At 49.6% G+C, this 17,863-nt stretch overlaps 1 non-coding gene and 1 pseudogene across 1 annotated transcript; one reads left to right on the forward strand and one right to left on the reverse strand.

Annotated features, from left to right (window-relative positions):
- Positions 1-278: 278 nt before the first annotated feature.
- Positions 279-2,077, forward strand: LOC149915585 (uncharacterized; annotated as a pseudogene).
- A 782-nt stretch (positions 2,078-2,859) lies between these two features.
- Positions 2,860-2,931, reverse strand: TRNAE-UUC (transfer RNA glutamic acid (anticodon UUC)). The gene has a single exon. It is a non-coding gene; the product is annotated as a tRNA-Glu (tRNA).
- Positions 2,932-17,863: the final 14,932 nt, after the last annotated feature.

Raw genomic sequence — 17,863 nt, forward strand, 5'->3', positions numbered from 1 at the left:
CTGAGCAGTTGTACAGATTGCACCCTTGTTGGCTCATTCTTTTCATACCAGCAGGACAAATCTATCCCCATACATGAGTATTTCCCAGGCCTCTGTAACTGCTGTGCTAGCTGCAGGGGCACAGCCCCAAACCAGCAGCTCCATCATTGAAGCAGTGCCGCAGCATTGCCTCCTTGACAGTCTGTCCCTTGTCCCCTCAAGTAAATGTTTTCTGTAATTCCCACCCCTTTTGAGGGCCAATTTTGGCTCACCAATCTCCAGTGTAATCCAACACAGAGATGGAGCCATCCCCGGGGTCATCAGTGAGGTGAGGAGAGCTTGGGCAGCTCAGCCAGGGTGAGGAACCAGCAAAAAGATGTCCCATGGGAAATTAAACCATGCTAACGCCTGCCACATTTCACTTTGTGAAATAATTCTCTGTGGAAGGGCAGAAGCCCAACCCCAGGCCCCATTTTGTGACTACTGCTCATAGCACTTTTCCGTACCCTAGGAACATCCCATGACTTGGCAACCCTGAGTCATCCTTGCTCCCATGTCCCCTCCCATACTTCCCACAGATCTCATCCACGTCCTTGTCTGTAGTCATCCAAGCTCCTCTATTGCCCAGTGTCCACTGGTCTGACAAGGGTAAGAGCTGTTACCCACCGATTATTGAAAAAGAATTCTGGAATTCAACAGTTTCACCAGCCGACCTCTTCCTCGTTCCCCGTCCCTGTTTTGCACTGGGATTCCAGGCTTACAGTTTAGCTTCCAGAAAGAAAGAGACGCAACAACTGCTCATTTCAGGGTGTGTGGATGTTTATTGTCAGTGCCCAGCTCCCCCCGCGCCCTCTCTGTGGCAGGAGGGCCATCCCAGCTGTCGTCGTAGCGGAGGTGTTGTGTTCTTCCGGCACTCGGCGCTGTTTGCTGGGCTCTGTGCAGTGCCCGGCTCGGTGGTAGCGGCGGCCCAAAGCCGGGCACCGTGGGCTGACCGAGGCTGATGAGCGGGGGACGGAAGGATGAGCTCGAGCTGCCGGTGGTCTTCTCCGGCAGCGCGGGGAAGCGACGGTCGGCCGGAGCTGAGGCGGAAGAGCCGTGCGGTGCCTCAGCCTCTCCCCGCCCGCTCTTTCCGTCCCCGTGCCGTTCCCGGCTGAGGTCGGGCCGCCCGCTCACAAGTCGGGGTGCCGCGCGTGCTCTCCGGCGCCCATCTGCCGCTCCCGCGCCGCCCGCCTGAGCCATTCGCGGTCCTCGTCCTCCCGCGGTGGCTCCTCGAAGCGGCTGCGCTGGTTGGGCTCCCCGTGCCAGGAGGAGCTGCGCACCAGCGGGCGGGGGGACCTGGAGCGGCTGCGCCGTGCTGGGACGCTGCGGGAGCGGTGGGCCGATCTTGTCTCCTGCCGCTCCCTGGTGCGCTGCAGCCTTCCCGGGTGCCGGCGGGTCGGGGGGCGACCCGAGGGGCGCCAGTCCAGGCACTGTTTGCTTAAGATTCTCTGGCGGCACAGGGGGCAGTGGGCGCTGTTGGCGGCCCACTGCTGGATGCACTCCCTGCAGAAGATGTGCCTGCAGGGCAGGGCGCGGATGGTGTCCACGATGTGGTCCAGGCAGATGGGGCACCGCTCCTCGCGGGCCTCCACCGGCCAGACCCACGCCTTGCGCCTCCGGTTGGGAGCCGCCTCCCGGCTCATGGCTGCGGCTGCCCTGGCGCTGTGGGGCTCCAAGGATGGAGTGGGAGCCCCAAGGATGGATTTGCTGGAGGCTGCCTCTTGCAGAGCAGTCGGCAGTCTCCGCGCCTCCACTCACAATATAAACTCGCAAGACTGCTGTCTCACGCACTGGCAAGGTCTCAGTGTCTCGTGCTCCCACAGGAAGACGCGCACACCTCGAGAGTCGCCAGCAAGACTCAATGCGGGCTGGGCCCGCTGGGTATTTATAGGCACCCGGCCATTGTGAGGTCATGGGCTGAGTGTGACTCCGCGATGCCATCACAAGAGCACAGACAGGTGGAGGTTTGCTGCCCGGTTGTTGCGGCGTTCCTATTTTTGGCATTTGCCTGCCCCAGTCCATCCAAGGACTTTCACTGGGACATGTTCACAAGCAGTGACAAATAAATGATGGAAGCCACCAATGGAATGGATTTGGTGTTGCCATTGATCAGTGCTGTACTGCGACCGTGCTGGTGTTTGATAGCTGTGCTAGCAAAGTAAATGCTCTGCTGGGTGTTTTTCACCAAGCAGTGGAGGGGCAGTGCTTAGCAAGAAGGATGCTTGTCTTGGTGGGGAAGGAGCAGCACAGCTTCTCTGTTCCTCTTGTCTCCTCAATCTCTCTTCCCACCCCTCGTTTGCACCCTCCAGGACTTTCCCTTCCATCCCAACCTAATCTGTTCCCTTTTGGGGTGACTTTTAACATGTCTTGTGTGCAGAGTCATGAACATCAGTCATGTGTTTATAGCATGTGTGTTTATATGTGTTCATACCTTGTCTGTTTCCTGTTCAGAAATCTCACAGTGCTTGGACAAATTAGCGAGAGGGCTGGGAGCCCTGGTGGTAAGGAAATGGATGCTGGATGGCTCATGAAGCTGTGAAATAAGGAAATCTTTGAATTATCAGATTCAGCAGTGTGTTCTACATGTGTGCAGTCCAACATTCTGCACCAAACAAGTCTATCTAGAGCAGGTTTCTCACTGCCTTGTTGGTTTAGTTTTAAACATCTCCAGGAACGGACATCCCCACATTTTCTCTGAGCTCTATTTCCAGTGTTGCACCTGGATTGCGAGAAAAAATTATCTGTGGCAGCTAATTGAAACATGTCCTTGTGCAACCAACTCCTGTCCAGCTTGATGTTATTTCACCCAATGGAGCCCCAAAACACGACACGCTAAATAATTTCCCACACCGGGAGTCGAACCCGGGCTGCCTGGGTGAAAACCAGAAATCCTAACCGCTAGACCATGTGGGAGCACATCTGGGTGGCCCCCCTGCCTGGCTCTGAGCCCACAGTCACACCTGACCCTGCTGAACCCCGCGGAGACCCCAGAGCCAATCCCTCCTTTTCCTTCCCTGGTGCGTCACACAGCTTGGAGGGCAAAAGCGCAACAAAATGCTGGGACCCTCCTGTATCTCCGTTTCCGAGATGCACAGTTTGCAGCAGGGACATGCAGAGCTGGTGCAAGTCCTGTCCCAGGGCTGGCTGCATTAGGCAGATGCCCACCTGCAGCGCTGCTGTCCAATTGAAGGCAGGGTCGCACACGAGGTCATTAACACCATTAAATCAGTGTTAATTGGTGGCAGGAGCTAATTCCACCCAGCGTGAAGGCACGCTTCCCCTTTATTTTATTTGATTACACTTTTTTTGTTGTTGTTTTTGCATGATTTCCTACGGTAAGTAGCTCATAATTAACAGAGGATGAATAACATTTCTGCCACTCTGCGCATTAAGTTTTCCCACAACAAATGAAAACATAATTGCCATCACACAGCACCTTTATCTGAGGAAACACACTGCAATTGGGATGATGGAGATTTACTGATAGGCACGCACACTTCAGCTGCTTAGAGATGAAAACAAAATGCCTATGGAGGGGCTGGAGCTGCTGTGCACACTGCATAGCTTCCTGTTGAGAAGAACGTTCCATTGCTTGTCTCCACCACAGGCTTGCAGGCTTGCAGGAGCCAAGCCAATGGACTCTGCAGCACAGGGACTTCTGTGGAGCAAAGGATGGGCTGAGGACACACAGTAGGGGATGTGTGGGGTATGGTCCCTCCTCCCCCCACCCAGGGAGACTCCAAAAACTGACAGTGTGTGGCAGATCTGATATCTCCCTTTGCTCACCTTTGATTTGTCCCAGGATCCAGGCTGGGTGCAAGCACTGCCCAGGCTGATGATGGAGCAACACCAACACCCTGCACACATCTCTGGGGACACCGAGGAGGCACGACTGGAGAACCTTTATTCTCTCAACTGAATGTTTTCATTTTTCATCAAAAAGCAATAGCTAAACCCTAGATATTAACCCCAAGAGCTTGACTAATGCTGCCAAAGAGGCAAAGGGGTACCTGTGGCTGACAGCATCCAGGTTAGGGACCTCTCCCAGCACCAGGGTATGGGCATGTCCCAGTGAGTACTGCTTCAGGGGAAGTGAGGAGGAGCACTTTTGTTATGTGGTTAGGATGTTTTCCCCATTTTTTCTTTTTTATAAAACTCATTTTACTTCAGTTAACAAATGACAAGTCCCCCTGCTTCCCCTGGCCAATATTGCATGGAGTGTGTCCATACATTCACAAAGACACAAGTGCCCACAAGGTCCAAGATTTGCCCAGCCTAGCTCAAAACCCGTGCTCCCTGGCTGTGTACATCTATCTCCTGATGGGCACAGAGAAGCACCTTGCAGGTCCATGTGCTCCCAACAGCCACTGGGGAAACTCCTTGAGGTGGGTGCAGGAGGTGGTTGCCTTGGTCCATTGTTGTACAGCCCACAGGGGATGAGATGCCAAGCAGGGCCAGGCCAAAGGACTGCAAGCTACTTCCATCAGCCTCCAGAAAGGAGCCAATTTCACCTCGCCCATCCTAGCTGAAGATGTGAAGGAGCATGAGATGTGTGTGATGTTCACAGCATGCTCCCTTGGCTCATCACACAGAGAGTGGTGAGGCAGTGGAACAGGTTGCCCAAGGAGGCTGTGGATGCCCCATCCCTGCAGGCATTCAAGGCCAGGCTGGATGTGGCTCTGGGCAGGCTGGGCTGCTGGTTGGTGACCTGCACATAGCAGGGGGTTGGAACTGATGGGCATTGTGGTCCTTTTCAACCCAGGTCATTCTATGGTTTTATGATTCTATGATTCTATGATCTGGAGCACTTGCCCAGAGCTGGGAAGAGCAGCACACTTCATAACCATTCCCAAAAACCCCAGACTTTCCTCTTCCTCTGCTACAATGGCTCCCTGGAAAGGCCAGTCTGTTTTTACTTTTCCATCTTCAGTAGGTTCAGGTGAAATACAGACTCTTTACCCATGTCACCTCTGCTCTGCCCAAACCTGGGATCTCTCCCAGCACACTTGTAAATTGATAGCTTCCCCACAGAGGACAGCTTGGAGCATTTCTCACATCCTGCCCTTCATGCAGCAGCCCAGGCTTCCCATGCGCTGTTGTGAAGCTGTTGTAGAGTTGCAGACAAAATGTTTGGGGAGGATGTAATTGCCAGCTGCTTCATGTGTTGCCTCCCATCTTCTTATCTGAAAGTAAGCTCTCATTGCAGAGTAAAAGAAAGAATGAGTTTCTGGGAACAGACCAGTCCTGGCTGTACTTGACAAACAAATGGGGGCACGAAACAGAGACACTGCAGAAAATGCTGAACTGTACTGATGTACTTCAGAAAAGAACTGCACCACTTGTGCTGGGTGTAATTAGTACTCATTAGAGCTACTTATTATACAGACACTCCCAGAGGCCCTGCCAGGATTTCTGCTGGGCGTTGAGCAAATCCGTGGAGAGAGCTTCCTTGCTCCCAAGCCATCTCGAAGGGAAATCTCCCATGGGGTATGGAGTTAAACAGCTCTAAAATGGATCTTGGTGAGCTTACCGATGTGACACAGCATTTTCTGCACGAGAAGAACACAGGACCTGGCTTCATGAGGCTTTTTCTGCAGTTCTCCTCCATACGCACTATAGCTATCGTTTGGTTTGGTAACTACCTACATACCACACAAAGATATCCTTTCTCACAAAAGCTGATGGTGCCACTGCTTTACATCCAGTAGAGCATCCAGTCTGGGATCCATTCCCAGCAATCTACAGCAGTGAATCCGTGTCCTCAGTGCAGTGACAGATGCACGGATAAAGACCCCTGATGGCCACAACACAAAGTCCACGCAAGAAGAAGAGTTGCAGTAGCTGGAGGACTTCACTGCATGCTTTTGTCCTCACGGTTTTCAGGCTGGATTAGAAATAAACAGTTATCAAATAAACTTCGGTGCTCCCAGCACTTCATTGTGGTGTGAGGGTGTCATGCTGCAGGCAATACCAGCACACTGCACTGCCAGGGCGCCTGCCTGCCAGTCCCCTCCCAAAGCTGTTCCATTTTTATTTGTCAACCGCGAGAGATGAGCTGGAATCCAAATAAAACGCAAATAGAAACCATCCTTTCCAAAGGGATGTACAGCATTTAGAAGATTTAAAACAGATCTTCTAAGACATTCCCAGGGCTGGGAGATGGATGAGGTTCTCCTCACGCCAAACTTTCAGGATTAACACCATGATCATGGGAAACAACCGAGGGAGGGCAGCCTCAAGGACAGCCTTTCACACCACGCAGGGGTCAGCACCCTGCCCCCAGCAATTTGGTCATCAAGAGGCTCTCACTGCATGTCAGTGATGTGACAGTGTTAGGACTTCTCAACAAGTACTTTTTCTAATTAAAAAGCGTTCCCTATATATTGTGAACAACACAGGAGCACCTGAAAAGCCAGAGGCAAGCAAGAAATTGTCCAGGATCTTTTGAAATTGAAGAATTCTCTTGATAAATAAATCTCTTAATGAAATACAAGCAATTAAACTAAAAGCCCTATCGAATGCTGCTTGTCACTCCACACATTGACATTTAATTGAATTTTTTTTCCATCCCCTGGTCCCTTTTCCCTGATAAACAAATTCATTCACAACGGATCAGGTTTCACTAACCCAGAAACCAGATGATAGTCAATCAACTAATTGACACAAAAAAGACTTTTATATGAAAAAAAAAAAAAAGAGTCTAATTAAAGCTCAAATAAAATTTAATGATACACAGACGTCTTATAATAATGAACAGTCTTTTTATATTAATTACTCTGGTTTTAACCCTTTCCTTTCTTCTGGTCACCTAAGCCATGAGGCTGATGGAAGCAGGGGCTGTTGAGTCCATTGAATCCCTCTTGGGAGATGCTCCAGGCAGAGCAGGGTTTATGTGAGTGACCTCACGCCTGGCTTCTGGGTGCTCCCACACCACAAATGACAAGTCCTGACCAAAGTAGGAGGGAAAAGCATTCCAAAAATAAAGAGCAGCCGTTTGAGGAAGAGCCAGATAGAAAGAAGAGAGAAGAGCTCACCAAAGGGAATAAGAGTTACATTTCTTAAAATGCTTAATTGCTTGTGCAAGGTGAACCCAAGAGAGATGTCAAGTGTCTTTTCCATTCCAGCTCCCTGCACGCAGCACTCCAGCCCTTCTTGCTGCTCTTGGCTCTCTTATTATGAAGCAGATATTATTTTCACAATCGTTTTCTAGTGCACTTTACACCATAACGGAGCACGCCGTTGTGAATGGCCATTTTGTTTGCAAGCACAGCACCCAGCTCTTTCACCAGCAGAAAGCATGCAGTGCTCCTCTCTGTGCACAAGGGCTCGGATACCCGCAGAGCTCATCAGGTGCCCAGGGAGATCCAAGGCACGCTGCTGGCTGGGGCACGCCAGCTGTGAGAACTCAATTATGCTAAACAAAAGCTAATAGGGCACCAGAGGGAAGAGAAAAGGGGAATTAGCGGCCCTGTCAGACTCCTCCAGGTAATTATGGTTTCTCTATCTAAAAATTACAACTGCCGTGGAAATGCTGTTTTGTTATGCTGGTGCTTTTGGCATAAAAGCGAATGGAGAAGAGTTGGTTCTGCAGGGAAAGCCTTTATGCTTGAAAACGTTTTGCAGAGGTGACGTTGCTGCAGAATTAATTGTCAATAGGAAGAAACCAGTTCTGGTGGTTGCCATGAGATTGAAAGATAACAGAGAGCACAGAGTGCTTGAATAGCTGGGGGAGATCCTACTTCACCGTCCCCAATGGAGATCCCCCATCTCCATCCCTCGAGGAGCTCAAAGCCATGTAGTCCAGGTAGGAGGTAACTGGGGAAAAAAGAAGACTGCTGGCAAGGAGAGAGAGATGGTGCAGGGAGAGCATCCCCAGAAAGAGCCCAGCATCATTCCCACAGCCCTCAATAACCCAGGCAGCATGTCCTGGTCCCCACATGCTCCCAGCCCTCTCCCAGTGAATCTCAGCCCACCAAAGCTGCCCCTGGCAGAGATCTGTGGGCTCAATCACCACGTCCTCAATGGTGGCACAGGGACATGCTTTGTCCCAGCAGGCAGGCAGAGGTGCTGCTGAGCACACCAGGAGCAACAAAGCCCCCAGGGAACACACCAGAAGTGCCCAGCACTCAGGGATGCTCTTTTCCAAACCCTGCAAGTCTTTTGGGAAGGGGAATGCCAGTGATAGAGACTACAGTGCAGCTGTGGAATTTTCCCCAGTATATTTAAACACATTGCTTGGCATTCGTGGAGGTGGCAGGCTGACAAATGCTAGTGCTCTAAGGGTTAAGCTCTTTCAAATGTCTTGGGAGTTATTTGTAAAGCCATTACTTCTGAGTTTGTTAATAAATCAGGATTTAATACACCTGAGTTACATTATCTCTCGGTTCTAATGTATAAATCCTGTCACTAAACCTTCAGCCCCAAGTGCTGTGTGCTTTTAGTCTTAGGTTTAGCTACCTGGTTTCTAAAACATTAGATTGTTCCACAAGTCAAGAGATGGATTTTTAAATCCTTCAAATCTCCCAGCAAGTATACAAATCTGTGTCTGGAGTTACAAATCCGATCAGAAGGTTTGTAAATCCTACAAAAGATTTATCTGAAAAAGTTTTCATTTACAAATTCTTGCTTTGCCTTTGGGACATGTAAGTGACTTATTTACAAAGGAGGATTCAGCAGAGCTGCCATCGTTGGGTTAGGTTGAAAAATTCTGCTCTTCCATCGCCACCATGCAGCATGGGATAAATCCTTATCCAGCCAGCCTACATCCATAACCCAAATGGAGTCTGGGGTTAGTGATGAGATGTAGAGAACGTGTGGAGAGGAACGGGTGCTCCAGCAGGATGGCAGCCTCCCCTGAGGCCAAAACACCATTTTGGGACTGTCATGTTCTGAAGGTGCCACCTCACCCCACCAAGCACAGAGGGAGAGGGATGAGTAACTAGGAGCCAAGGCCTTGCAGTGAGTCCTGCCCTAGAGGTGAACCTGAAGCACATCAGCACCTTCAGAAATGTGGTCTGATGTGGTCAGGGAGGGGTGGAGGAGTGGTGCTGCCATCCCAGCTTATTCCATTCTGTGCTGCTCCTCCTGCCATAGGTGCCCTCCCCTGGTGCCATTAAGCCCAAGCTGCCACCTACCAGCAGCAAACCTGAACACAGAGTCAAAGCAAAGCTCAGCAGCATCATCCAGACCCAGAAAGTCAAGCTTCACCATGGTTTATTTTTTGTATCTCAGTTGCTGCCTAAGCTTTGGTCATCTCTGTAAGTGCTCAGATGAGCAGTGAGCACCAACGCAGAAATCAGGACAACCAGTTTGGGTTAGTTCAAATGCTAGAGGTTTTTTAATCTTTTTTTTTCTTTTTTTTGTGCTGTTTTGTCTTCTGTTTTCAGGCCCTCCCATTTGTCCTAGAAAACCTTGTTAGGACGTGGACCTTGGATGACGTGGAGGCAAATACAGAATGAAAGAAAAAAATACAGGGAGGTTTTATCAGAAGTAGATCACATTAGACTAATTTAATATCATTGTAATAAGAAAACAGTCAGGAGCAGAGGAGCTAATCTATCTGGGTTTAAACAAAATATTGCATACACAGACTGATAGGAAATTATTATTTCCGTAGAGATTCTGGGAATAAGGACCTTGGATACCAAGTGGATGTGGGTCCAGATAGAGGGAGGCCACGAGGAGCTGCCAGCCCAGAAAGCAGTGCTGCAGGCTGCTGCCTGGGACCAGACCGGGTTCTTCCAGCAGAAGTTAAGTGTGTGCTTATGAAACTGGGAGTCTATGAAGTCAGAAGGTATTGCCATTGCTCAGGGAGTCCAGACTGCTGTAAATGAAGAACCAAAAAGGATTCCAAAATTAAACAAGATCAGACCACAGTATTTTATGCCTAGCTTGTTTGTTCTGGGTTCAACCCATAGCTAAACTTGGGCTCAGAAATGACTTTCTTCCCAGATGGACCATGAGAGTTTTCTCTGTAGCAGAGTCCATCGTCCAGATGGTGTGAGTGTGATGGCAGAAGACACCAGTGATGCCAAGGACCATTGATGATTTGGGCTTTTCCACCTTTCTCTCAGGATGCTTTTTTGGCTCCTGTGTCTTTATAAAGGTTCTGCTTGGAGCAGAGAAGCTGGGTGGACAACAGAGATCCCACCCACACTGTCTTTTCCACTCTCTCCCCCAAATGGTATTATGCTTGTTTCTAAATGCAAAAAGGAGCAGCAGGACACCTGGTGCTTTCTGCCTCTGTAGGTGACCTAGTCTAGGGATGGTGGAGATGCAGGGGATGTGAAGATGCTGGAATGCTGGGATGCTGGGGATGCAGGGATGCTGGGGATGCAGAGATGCTGGGATGCTGGGATGCTGAGGATGCTGAGGATGTTGGAATTCTGGGATGCTGGGATGTTGGGGATCCTGGGATGTTGGATTCTGGGATGCTGGGATGCCAGGGATGCTCTGCCTGGGGTGCAGGCTACCCATGTCCAGGGCTGTCTGAATGCAGCAGCAACAAACACTGCATCCCGTCCTGTGGCTCCATAGCAAGAAGGGTGGCCTAAAACAATACGGCACTTTTTAATTATTGAATCATCAACATGAAATAAAAAGACATACTAAGCCTTCCAAGAACAGATGCATCTTTAAACTTGGGCTTAAAATTAAAATATAAATAAATGTGTCCAAAGACTGGTTCAGCTCTGCATTTCTGTGCGCTTGAAATGTCTTTGTCGGCTCATACTGCTTCTGTTTGTCCATTCTTCCTGTCTCTGTTTTCATGTTTTCATTTTTCTATGGCTATGTGGAACACATTTCTCAGTTAAGTACTTGCTTTTGAGAGTTGTTGCCATAACAACCGTTTCATTCCACGATATGCACACTATCTCTGAAATACAGAATTTCTCCTTAAAGGAGCATGTGCCACACACATCAAAGAGGAATATGGACTCATTATTTTTACATTATTTTGTGGGCAAATAGATGTTTTCCAATACATTTTCTTTCTAACTGGATTTTCTTGTTCAGTGGAACTATGGTGGTTCTCTTTTAAGAATTCCTATCTTACAGCATAATTTTTGCCTGAAACCCAGAACATTAAGAGGCAAGAATCTTTATTGTAGTTCCTTTTCTCCAAAGGTCTGAGGTAACTACGCTGCAGTTAATGCATTTAAAATCCATCTTAATAGACGGAAGAAATTACATAAATAAAATATTAAAAATGCACAGTTCTGGAAGTAAAACCTTTACTTCACTGCACAAATTGGTGGTGGTAGGAAAGAGGGGACCAAGCACGGGGAAACTGCTTCGTTTCTCAGCACCTTGCTTTCAATGATCCTTGCCACGTGCATCACGTATGTGGCAGAGCTCTTGCCACAAAACTCCCAAATGATTTCTGTGTCAGAAGGTCCAAAATGCAGAGCTTTGCACAAGAGCAGGACCCTGCTGCTGGGGCTCCCCTTGAGTCCCAGTTCCCTTCCTGGGAACCAAGAGCTCCCAAGGACTTTGTGTGGTCCCAGCATGGGAGAAAGGAAGGGACCCTGCCCTTTGTTCAGGGCTCAGAGGGACTGCCTGGTCCCCAGGATGCTTCCATCAGCAGAAATGGTGTGAGTGCATCGAGTACAGAGCAGCAGAAGCATTGAGGGAGCAGGGATGGAGACACCAAGGGCAGGCAAAGGAAGCTCAACCTTTTATCAGAAAACCTACATTTTTTAAAGGCCGCTTTGCAGGTCCCTCTTGTATGCAAGCTGTGCACCTGTCTCCTAAATTTCTCTCACAGCCAAACCCCAGGGCCACCACCCTGCATGTGATGGACACCACCGAGGCCGTGGTGCCCCTGTGTGTCCCTGGGGGCCCCTGGTGCCGCTTGTTCCCCTGGTATTCGTGGTTCCATGGATACCTGTGGGACCCCACACCACCCCATTGGAGGCACAGCCCCACATGCAGCCGCCTCCCCCAGCAGCTCATCCATAGCCTTCTTTGAACCCGCTGCAACCACGAACGTTTCATCAATTTGTTGATGAAGGGCATTCAGAAACACACATTTGGAGCTGTGTTGAATAGCTGTTAGCATCTGCTGATTACTCATGTTCTACATCAGACTGATGTTTTCTAGATGCATTTCAATCAATGCAATGGCTTTTTTAGCACACGTCACCGCTCGCCTTTGGCCTTTGGCCAACCATCACTTTTCTTTCTGTTTAGTGAGAACCATTGGTGATAGGTGGATAGTTGGACTGGATGATCTTGTAGGTCTTTTCCAACCTTGGTGTTTCTGTGATTCTGTGATTCTTTGCAAGTGCCCATTTACATCAAACTTACCCCAAAGATGCACCACATCTCCCCTCTGCCTGCCACCTGGGCTTTGGCAAACACTCCCACTTAGGTTTCAAAATGCCTTGCACACTCAAGCTTCACTTCTGAGTGCTTCAGACAAAAAGTTGGATGTGTTGTGTCATTCATGTCACAGAGTTATTCTCTGCACAACTTTCCATACCACAGCAGCATGAATATTCAAGCTTATTCCTTTCCCTGGCCTCACTGCTATGTGGGGGTTAAGGCAGTGCGAGGAGGTACACCTAAGCAGTAGGCTGAAAACAGGGACATATATTGGGTGAACATGTGCCAAGTGGCGTGCTGCTGTGGTTTCACCATTCTGGATTCCCACAGGGCTGTTTCCAGCCCAGGTCCCATTTGGCCCTGGCATCCATCTCCTTCACTCAGTGCAGGTATGGCAACCTCTGTTCTACTGCATCCAAGGTCTTCAGTACAAAGCAACCTTTGCAGGATCTGAATGACCTTTAGAAATGTAGTAGCAGTAGAGATATGGGGTTTTTATTTTGGATCACTTCTTTGAATAATCATCAATCCTGAAGATTTGCCTTTACTGCAATATGAGGCGCATGGCTCTCCTTCTCAGTCAATGCAATTATTCTTTCCATCATCATCAGTCAGATCAACCAAGACAAACCACCCTCACTACCACCTATATTTTTAATGCTCCAGCTGCACTTGTTAAGGTCATTTGTTCCAAACTTGCAATTCCACTTTTCACGGGAGGGGCACACAGCATTTTGCATGTTTTAAAGGACCATTCTTTGTCGGTAGTAAAAAGCACACTGTTAAATAACACAGCTGTTGTCTTCATTTGTTCAGCGGTAAAATGAAAGCAAATGTTGATGTAGCAGAGGAGGGGGGAAGGGATCTTCTTCTGCTGATGTTGCACACCACAGACTGACTTCCCAAGCGTGCTGCACGTGCCCATGGGTTGGCGTTGGCTTTGTTGAGCTCCTCATGGCACACACCATCCACAGCCCAGAAGCCCATTGACCATATATAAACACACCAGCACACAGTGACAGCAATGAGCTCAAGGACAGTGGCATTCCTGTTCTTCCCCCCTGCTTCCAGTGCATCCACCCCCATCGCTGACCACACAAACCAATGTTAGGTGCAAGTAACCAGCAAGTGCCTGAGCACACATGAACTCAGCTTCCATGGGCACGGGGAGGTAAGTGCTTTCACCCTTGGCTGTGGGGAGCCGCGGCCCATGCTGACCATTGGACATCTGTCACTGCAGTGGTCTTACCCTACACAGCATCCTCCAGATAAGCAGGCAGCCCAACTTCATGGCCGTCCTGCCGTGATGTTCACCAAGTGCTGCGTTTGCCTCTTTTCCTGTGGGTGTTTTGTTCTTCAGCATTCACTGAGGATTTGAAACTCTTTCACACCAAGAAGTCTAGAAAGCTCCTGCTGCCTCTCCAGGTATCAGCTTTCTTTCCTTAAATTTTCTGCAAAGACTTGGTCTTTGAGGTCTGTACAAACACATGGCACTACAGCTCCTGAAGACTCCTGAGACCCATCCACCCTGCTGAGCCTCTTCCTCTGCTTTCTGCAGCAAAGCAGCTGGTTCCTGTGGACCTATTCTCCTGGATTGGCTCTGGTCTCAGCAGGAGCTGTGCAGGGCTCCTTGCAGAAGCAGGGATGCTTGAGCAGCCCCTTGCTGCTGGCTGGGGCTGCTCACTGCCTGCAAGGAGCTGAACGCCCCTGATCCAAAATCAGCATGTTGATGGGATTATAGCCTCATCCCATCCCTGATGTGAGTTTTTTCCATTCATTTCAGTGGGCGGTTAAGAGCTGGAATCAGGAACCTGGAGATCTCAGCTTATAACCCAATTCTGCAGGAAAACGGTGAGCAGGATGGTGCTGTTGCCCCTCCAAGGAGAATGGGATGGTCAGGAAGGTCTCTCCAAGCCCAGAGCACTTGCCATTAGCTTGTGCACCACCAAAACCACTGACTTCAGTGGGACCAAGCTGACCAACAGATGCCAAAAGCTCCTGCAAATCCAGCCAGCAGCTCTGTCATCAGGGATGGCAATCAGCTACAAGCTTAGAGCTGGGAATCATGAAATGAAAAGGGAAAATGTGAAGTGAGGAGCAGCAAGCATTCCCTAGAGTGGGAACCAGCTGCTGAAATAATCTCACTGGGGAAATGGCATCAGGTTGAAAACTTAAATAAAGCACAGGACAACACAGGAGGAAAAGCTCATGCTGATGGTGAATGGACAGAAGTACCTGGCAGTATTTCTCTTGCTGTCCCAGACCTACGGTTCCACATATTCTATCTAACTCTCATAAATTGCATCAGAAGTGCCCAGCAGCCCTGAACAGCAGTGAAGCATAGGGCAAGCATCAGCTTTCCAGCACCCAAGGATCAGCTGAATGTGAAAGGTGCGCCAGGAGCGAGCTGATGTGGGAAAGATTTGACCAGCCAGAGTTTGTGTCTTTCTCTGTTCCCAGGTTTAAAAGAGCTCTGATAAGCTGCCTACTTCCCAGAGGCTGGCAGCCCCTGCACCTCTGTCCTGATATGTCCTGGAGGTGGGCAGCAGGGCACAGCTGCACCGAGCTGCTGGCCCAGAGCTTGTGGACCCAGAGGGAGTGGCTTTAAACTAAGAGGGGAGATGTTAGGAGGAAATTCTTTAATCGCAGGGCTGTGAGGCCCTGGCACAGCTTCCCAGAGAAGTGTGGGTGCCTCATCCCTAGAGGTGCCCGAGGCCAGGATGAGTGGGGCCCTGGCAGCCTGCTCTGCTGGGTCCTTGCCATGGCAGGAACTGGATGAGCTTTAAGGTCTTTAGGACTCCTTCCAACTCAAAGGTTGCCATTCTATGGTTCTGTGTTAATGCAGGTGAGAAAGGTGCTGAGGAGCAGGACCAGGACTGTGAGCATGGCTTGTGCACCAAGTGCAGAGACACTGATCACAGCACCAGCGGAGGCAGAAACTGAGCCTGACCTCTGCCCAACCCCTTCATCCTGGAGCAGAGGGTCCAGGACAGAGGTCCCTGTTGCACCCCAGGGTGAAGCCGTCTCCTCGCTCTGCTCTCAGGCTCTGTGCTAGTGCTGCTACTTGTTTTCCACTTCCAGTTCTTGCAGAGGAAGAGGGAAAAGCCATTTCCCCTGGAAGTCAAGGTCAGCACTGCTGAACTTCCAGGCTCTCAGGGAGGTTAGCACAAGGTATTTTACCCGCTGAACGTGGAGCCTGAATCTATGTTTCCACCTCCAGCAAAGAATTTACTTTGGCATTAGTTTTTTGTTGAAAATAAAACTGAATAGAGGGCAGGATGTTGTCTTTAACTAGTCTGAGATGACTAATTATTAAACTCATTTTCTAAAGGTTACCGTATACAGAAAAGCAATTATACAGAGATTAAAACAAGTTCAGAAACCTGATTCATTCTGAAACTATGGTAAACCCAAATTTTGTACTATTTCTGATTTTTAATGACCTCAGAAACATTTTATTTAACTTAGATGTGAAACGCGATTCCAAAACGAGAGATTAAATATATTTCATGCCTTGTTTTTTCCCAAACATCGTGCAGTGCACAAACACTCAATGCCAATTCTGTCAGCAGATTCCAGCAGATGAAGGACAGTCCTGCTTAACCCCTGTGTGCCAGCACTGCTCTGAGGCACCCAGCAGTGCCTGCATTGGACGGGCTGTAGGGCTGCGCTTTGGGACTGAGGGGTGGGAAGGGAGGTGATGCTGCTTCCTCTCAGTGGTGCTCCCTGCTTGTTCTTGTGGCCCAGAGCACAGCATTGCAGACCCTTTTCCTCCTGTGCTGGGGGAGCACAGGGAGCGTGGTGGTCTGCACATCTCACTTGGAGCTGCTGGGCATCTTCCTTCCATAGGTCTCTGGAAGAGGAAGGAGAGGCAATTTGCACTATGCCTACCAAAATACACCCAGGGTTTGGCATGGGGCTGAAGGGAACCCCTGGTTTTCTCTGTCATTGGCTGCCCTGGAGCAGCCCACTGAAAATGCCCGTTTCTGAGCAAGGAGGGGAATCCCACCTAGCGAGGAGAGGGTCCCAAACAGGCTGAAGCCCAAGTTCAAACTGTAACAGTGCAACAAAATGTTTCCAGGACTACATAGGACCCAAGGCTGGACCCACCTCATGCCAGTGATGAGCAGCTGCCTCCTGGGTCCCTGCCAGCACCCCCTGCACAACAAGAGCTCATCCTGTGAGAAACATCGGCCTCCCAACCAGCAGTTATTAATGAGTGCATTGGGCTCAGTATTCAAGGCACACACTGGCCTCTAGCGGTGCTCAGACAAACCCCGTGCGATGTAACGAGCAGTACGGGGGTGGGTGGCAGCACAAATGGCACAGATAGCGTTGATACAGGCATTCATACAGAATCCATAGGGCCCTTTTAGGACTCTGTGGCCCCTATAGCATCCCTGGGATTCCCACAGACCCAATAGAATCCATAGGGACCTTTTAGGACTTCATGACCTCTAAAGCATCCCTTGGACTGCCAGCACCCCTATAGAACCCATAGGGGCCCTGTGTGCTTGTCCATTTATTTCTATAAAGACACACACATATAACATAAATCCCATGTATGTCATGCTCCTTTTGGTTAAATCTGGAAAGCAGAATGTGAAAATGGGAACAATTTTGGTATGAAGTTGTAACACTGAAAACATTCAGGTGATTTGGGCTGATTCCTGCAGAATCACAGGAATGTTTGGCACACTTGCAGCTTCAGGAGCTGCAGCTATAAGAGAAATATTAGATACATGGGCATCACCGGGCAGTGCCAACTGGTCAAGAATTCCAAGGGCTAAGAGTATTGATAGGAAAGTCAGGCTCTTTGCCGAGTTCAGAACTCCTGTCACATCACTGTGGTCCATGGGAAAACTGCAATACATCAGAAGGTGATCTGCAAAACCACTGCAAAACTCTGAATGCCACAAGAGACAGCAGAGAAACACCTGTGGATCTTTATGGTCTGGTGATTATTAAACCGGGCTCGAAACAAATTCAAGCAGCCAAAGTTCCCAAAACTTGAGCTTTGCTCACCTCAGTGCAGAGGTCTCTCCTTTATGTCCCACCTTCCCCACGAGGCTGCACTGTGAGCTTTCCACGTCCTTCCTCATGGCTCAGAAGTCACACATTGTCACGGACTGCAACCCAGGGCAGGTGGCAAAGCCCTGTGCTTGTGGGGACTTCTCACCTCCCAGGCTTTGGACAAGCTGGCTGGAAATCAGTCGTCAGATTTAAAAGCTCTGCAGGGGGACTGACAGACAGATGGCGGAAAGACAAATAGGCAGCTGGCATGAGTGCAGCCTTAGAAAAGAATGGGATGTGTGCAGTGCCAATGCTTTTCAAAGGGGCTCGATGAGGCCAGAGCAGTGCTGGGAAGAGGGACTGGTTGTGGGGATCAGCAGTGCTCAAGGAGATGGGAAGGACAAGGGCTGGGGAGCCAGGCATGTTAGAAAATGAGAAAGGCTCAGAAAATCCAAAGAAATTGCAGCACCACCTGAGGAAAACCAGCGGGGCAGAGCAGGGCACA

Source organism: Phasianus colchicus, chromosome 17 (genome assembly GCF_987193195.1).
Source record: "Phasianus colchicus chromosome 17, bPhaCol1.hap1.1, whole genome shotgun sequence".
Lineage (NCBI taxonomy): Eukaryota > Metazoa > Chordata > Aves > Galliformes > Phasianidae > Phasianus > Phasianus colchicus.